Below are 6,000 nucleotides of genomic sequence, written 5' to 3'. Positions count from 1 at the left end.
CACTAACAGGTGCCATGATAGAGAGAAAATCTGTTTTTTACTTCACCTATCAGTGTTTATATTAAAACTTTGATTGGAGCAGAAACATCGTGAGTGCTCATATTCAGCGAGACAGCACTGCGACACTTCACAGCTGTATCACTCTCCCACACAGATGTTTAAAAAGTTGTTAATGGCACTGATACCAAGACTAACAGATTCAATGTTTTTTTTTTCCTCTGGGTGCACACGAAATGGAAATGTACAAAAAGAAAAAAGGAAAAAAAAAAGTAACCATAATGTCCAAGGCAGCGTTATATTATTTAGTTATTATATCAAACAGAGTTGTAAAAAGTCCAATAGAATAAATAATTAGTCGATGTTTTTTTTTATTTAGCAGAAAACATATTGTTTTTGATAATTACACACATTTTGAATTCATTTCTGATAATTTACACTTTCGGTTTATAAACCAGACAAAGTATTTGACGATGCATTCACACTGCGCGGAGAAATCATGAACGTGGGCACAGACTGTGCAGACACTCTTCACTTTAATTCCAGACAGATGTTTCTGCAGTGACAGCCGAAGCCAGTGAAAATACTGCCGCGAGCGTGGACTTGAAATGAGTGCTGGCTTGAGCATAATTAAATGCATCGGGTGCGACTGTCTTTAGATTTAGTGTTTTTTTGGGTGCGTACAAATGACTTTTCATGGCAGATTTAAAGATGTTCTGAATGCTGAAATCAAACTCAGCGGGGAGACTGCAGACTGGAATTATAAGCACCACTTCAGACGAGGATTTGAAGTCAGGGGACATTTCTACCATGGACGTGATCAACAGTTGGCAGAACCCTTTAAGACTCGGGTCTCTCCATCAACAGGAGAACATCCTGCAGCATGTGCTCCCTCTGTGACCCGTAGAGGTCTCAAACGCGCTCCAGCGCCTCCAGTCTAAACTTTTTTTAATGCACTGTCAGCACAGGCAGAGTGGGATGGCATTGAGCATGTCTAGGCCGGGGATGTTATTGTAAATCACCTTCAGTTTTTCTAATCCGTCCAAAGGAAGGACATCCTTCAGGATTTTCCATCGATATTTAAAAAAAAAACAACAACAACAACAAAGCTAAACATCAATGAGGATAAATATTCTGTTAAAGCAATCCCTGGGTAATGTAGAAATACAGCGAGTGTGTTGCTGGGCAACGCTCACATTGTGGTTCTGTGTTTTCGTCGACTACTCACATGATGAAAGAAATAAACTAACACTAGGAATTATTATTATAGCAGTTTAAGTGTAATTGTTGTATCAAACCTGGGGGTATGCTGCTGTACTGAATATCAGCGCATATTTAATATTCTGTGGCTCTTGCCAAGATTTTCCACAATATTTCTTCCTGTTGTCTCAAGTTGTCCAGTGGGAGAGATTTTCAGACCCACAGATAATCGTCAGACAGCTCCAGAGATTTCATGCCCACCATCTCACTACAGCTTTGACTGCTGCTTTGAGCTGCAACCAATGGAAATGCAGCGGAATATGATCCGTCCATCAACCGCTTGTTTCATTTATTTCAAAAAGCAGAGACAGACTGGAAGATGTGTGGCCCACGAAGGTGACGTACAAGATAACGTTGTCACTCCTGTGTACTGAAGTCCTGCCGATGCAGTGGAAAGCGTCACGCTTACTGTCATCAACAAGTTTATGGAATCCACAGTGTGGCAGATAATGCACTTTATGAGCCTGCCAAAATCTGTCAGCATTAAGATGGAATCACAGCTGGGCTGATATTCAAGGCAACATTGCTCTGTGTATGTGTGTGTGGCATTGCGTGATCAGTGTATATGCTGTAACCCCTCCTCAGCTGAAATATTTTTAATATTAATGGAGGGGGGAAAAAAAAATCGTCTCTCTTTCTGAATAATTAATGCTATTTCAGCAGCAGACCTGAGAAGCATTTCAGGATGTGACGGATGTGTTTTGACTTCAGAATGGTATAAACTTGAATCATCAAAGTCCACAACGGAAAAACCACATACACTGAAAACGTAAATCCAATTGCTGAACCTAAAAAAAAATATCCATCATTCACAAGAGCTAATTGACATTGGCTGAATGAGAATTTTCCCTCCAATTCAAACGGTGTTGTTTTAGTAAAGCAATCTGTTTAATCAATTTGGCTGAATTCAATTTTGAGCGAGATATCGTCCATTGCACCCACCTTCAAAAATTGTTTGAAACAATGCACCACAGAAAAGTTCACTAAAAACAGTCGAGCAGAGCAGTAAAGGGTTTATGCAGGCAGACAAACACATTTATTCAGTTTCACTCATCAGTTTCAGTTAAAATTTTTCTTTTGGCTGTCTGTCGGTGCTTTACAGCAGGACTTCCAACTTTCACATGAATTATGCCAACTCCTGTTTTATTATCTTGCTCAAATTAAAAAAAAAAAATATTGTCCTGGTGCTGGTTTACATCGTATGAACCTAAATAATGTACACAAACCATTCCCCTGTAGTAGATATTTGATTTAAACAAGCTGACTCATGATTTGGACCAACAGCAGAATTTATATAGTTTTTTCCCCAGATAGACTCCAAACACACTGTCCCTAATTTTGACAAAGCAAAATGTTCTTAAACACAGAGACACCATTCTGGTGTAAACTGCCACAAGATAACCAGATAAATAAATGTCTTGAATAATCAGTCTTGAATAATCCTTATAATCCTACATATAACAAATTCAGTGGCAGGATTACCATCAACCCACTGAAAAAAGTACATTCATTCTTTCTTTTGGTTTATTTACGCTGCCAATGCCAAACCTGTGTGAATTATTTTCACAGTAACGCTTCACATCTTGTGCTGACATAAATAAATAAAAGCGATTGTTACCTCAGTGTTGGACTTTCAGAGATGTTCTTTCAATTTTATAACACAAAAGAACAAAAAAAAAAAAAAAAAACACACAAGTGAGAACATAGCTACTATAATTGATTATGATTGCTGCATTAAACAATGAATGAATATGGAACACGTGGAGGAACTTAAAAAAGTGATGACTTGGTGTTCTGTATGCTAGGTAGGAGTCTAACCAGCTTCAATAAAGAAAAGATTTCTTCATTAAACATTCAAATCTATAATGTCGTAATCTACCTATATAAAAATTACAGTCGCATAAAACAGCCAGAATAGAGACGTCCACTGAAAGCTGGCTGAAGACCTTTTGCCTCAGGTAACAGACTGCACTGCATTTTGCAGCAACAGCAGAAATCACACCTCTAACTTTTTAATCATACCCTTGAGAAGTGCAGTTGACCTGTACAGGGATGTCTAACTGTCTGAGCCCGGGCTCCCCAGGCCAACCCGGGGTCATCCTGTCTGCACCGGGCTCCTGAGATCTCCGTCTCAATGAGGCCCAAAGTGCTGATGGAGTCTGGAGGTGTGACCCGTGAAGAGGTCTGTCCTTCCCCTCTTCACAACAGAGGACCAACTCCTTCACTAATTTAATCCTCCGAGCTTTGAGGCTGAAGTAGATGCAATGCATTACGTAGAGGCAGTAGATTATGTGAACTCCTTACATCCGAAAGCTTGACAAATTTGATTTAGGATGTTTGTTTGTTTTTTTTGACTCTGTTATGTACACTGAATTCCAATTCTCATCTTTTTTTGTGCCTTTTCTCCCTCATGTTGTGGATATGAATGTGATACATTAGGGAGTACGGTATGAAAATATATGATGTGTCATGGAATAGGAAAAACAGGATGTTCCTCCGTCAGTATCTTGTTCTTCTTATTATTCATCTCTTGATCACGGCCCTGGCTGTATGCACAGATGTATAATATGGAGATTTGTTTATGTGTATACGTGAGTGTGCGCCCATGCATTAGAATTACCTTTGTGTTGTCTGATAAATCGAGGCACTCACCTTTGTTTATGTGTGTCATTTCATGCATGTGACTGTGTGTTTACATGCCAGACCAGGCCAATTTGCATTCAGCTTTTACTGCCATTCAACTGGTTTATTTACCTCCCGGCCGAACAGCGGGTCTCTCTGGCCTGCAGCTTTGTACCTGCAGCTGGGCAGCACAGCCCTCCCCGAGCTTCCTGAACCATCGCTCGCTCTTTATCATGCATGGCACACCGCTGGACTACTGCAGGAGCGCAGCACTTCATCACCACAGCCTGCAGAGAGAAGCAGAGACAGACTGGAAGATGGGCTCATGGTTCAAGAAGACCCCTATTAGGGTGGGATATCCCAAAAGCCCGACAGGCTTACCTCTGTTTTATTGTGACACCATTTCAAGTACAAGTAAAAGGATGATTGATTTGAAAAAAAGAGAGAAAGAAAAAAAAAAATGTCCTCATGTTTTACGATGATTGGCAAATAGCTCGGCGATAAGGTTACAGATCAACTTTATTTTAATTCACTCAAACCAGCAGGCGCTTCCCTCCTTAAAATCCTGCCTGAGGGGATATCTCCTGCGAGAAGCCTCGTGAAGCGGTTTCAGTGGCGAATTCTGTCAGAGGACATCTCCGCTGAGAAACAGTTCTGGGTTGAAACAGAGGGGAGTGGAGGAGGGAGACTGCTTCCTGGTGTCAGCTCTAACTGGGCTGGGAGCATTCAAGCTTCTCTCAGGTACACCAATATCATCCCTGACTGCCTGCTGTGGAAAGAAACAGTTGCACCGAGGTGTCAGCTTTAAGTGGGTATGGGAGTTTTGTCACCGATCAGCTATCAGCATTTCACAGCGACTCCTCGCTGAGTTGTTGTCTCAGCCCGCTGGATCTTCATGTGGCTCTTCATTTTCCGACTTTCCCCTTTCCTCCTCTCTCCTCTTTCATCCCTTTAATTTCTCCACCTTTAATCCACACTTGTTTTTCTCCCTCTGTGTCTCCTCTGCTCCGCTCTCTCAGGAGAGTGAATAATCTCCTTCGGTATCATGGATAATGGCTGCTCTCTATAACTGAGCTGTCTCTCCAATTCATCAGGTCTGACCTTCAGGATGCATCGTGATGAGTGCCGAAGGTAATGACACCGCTCCACTTGCAGACATCGGAACGAGAAAAATACCCAGAGTGGGAAAAGACCGTTATCAAATCAAGCTATGTATCCGATGTGATTGTCTGAGCTGAAATGATTGTTACTATGATGACAGAGACAAGCAAAGTATTAGCTTCCTGGTTCTTCTTTATTAGAAGTAATCCTACTCTTGGGCCTCGCAATTCAGTTCATTTCATTTTCTTCTGCTCGTCCTTGAGAGAGGTTTTTATTATAATTTTTTTCAAACATAACCACAATTAATTTGTCCATGCTTTCCAAATGTACATTCCCGTCTCCCTGCAGGTACTGGGACAGGAGGAGACAAAAAAAAAAAAAAAGTGGTGGCTATGTTGTAGTGCAGACTGATATCCATAGAGACTTCTCTATTGTCTGCCCATACGTCTGTTCTGCTCATGCCAAGCTGCTGCACAGATAGAGGCATGAGCCGAGTTGCCGCTTCATAAAGGACATTCTCTCTCTCCGCTGCTGGTTCTGGGCTGCCGTTCAACCGTAGGCAGGCAGCTTCCTGCGTGTGTGGGTAGAACAACTCTAGATCATCTGTTGGTTTGAAAAGACAGTTCTTTGTAGAGCAGCTTAGTGTGCGTTTGTCACAGGACCCGGCCAACACATGTTTGACAGTGATCAAATGTTTGCGGTGTGTGTGGAACCTCCTACTCAAAGCAGTGAAGGGCAGCTCCAGCAAATCAATACTTATCAGTTGTAAGGGACGAAAATGATGATAAATGAGCGCGGGGATTGATGAGCAATGCCCTGCTGTCTCCTGACTGTGCATGCTGTTTTCTCTGAGGCTACACACACACACACACACACACACACACACACACACACACACACACACACACACACACACACACACACACACACACACACACACACACACGGAGGTGCAGTCACACGTTTACCTCTCAGCATCCCCTAAATCCCGATTAGCGGGAGCCCTAATTACAGGGACAG

The sequence above is a fragment of the Lipophrys pholis genome (assembly GCF_963383615.2).
Source record: "Lipophrys pholis genome assembly, chromosome: 6".
NCBI classification, from domain to species: Eukaryota; Metazoa; Chordata; class Actinopteri; order Blenniiformes; family Blenniidae; genus Lipophrys; species Lipophrys pholis.
Note: the sequence above shows the minus strand (reverse complement) of the source record.